Raw genomic sequence first — 551 nt, 5'->3', positions numbered from 1 at the left:
AAAAAAAAAAAAACTATGAACAAATTCCTATGCACACTGCACATATTTTATTTTGAAGTGAAAAAACAAAACGGGAACAAATACTATATTTAAAATGAAGAACAAGTAAAGTTAAATCAACAAATTTACCAGTATTTCAATGGGAACTATGGGCCTGCTTTTGGCTAATGAGATGGTCAGTGTCCGGTTCCATATTTGTCACTGCTTGTTGTAACAAGTGATGCAAGTGTGCATCAGTTAGTCTAGATCTGGTTGGAGATTTCAGATGTTTCATTCTGGAAAAAGTCAGTTCACAGACATAAGTGCTGCCAAAGATGGTTGCCATTTTGAGTGCATGGTTCCTGAGATTACTGAGAGGAGGAGTTGAGAGACAGAGAGAAGGAGGGGAGTCGGAGAGTGCAATGCACATTCCACACATGCGTACTGCGGTACTGGGCCTGGACAAGTCGGCTGCTAGGCAGGACAGGCAGAGGCAGCAAAAACACCTGGTGGGCCGGATAAATGTCCTTGGCGGGCCGCATGTGGCCCGCGGGCCGTAGTTTGAGGATCCG

The sequence above is a fragment of the Carlito syrichta genome, unplaced genomic scaffold (assembly GCF_000164805.1).
Source record: "Carlito syrichta isolate Samal-C Ts95f unplaced genomic scaffold, Tarsius_syrichta-2.0.1 Scaffold303247, whole genome shotgun sequence".
In the NCBI taxonomy this organism is placed as follows: Eukaryota; Metazoa; Chordata; class Mammalia; order Primates; family Tarsiidae; genus Carlito; species Carlito syrichta.
Note: the sequence above shows the minus strand (reverse complement) of the source record.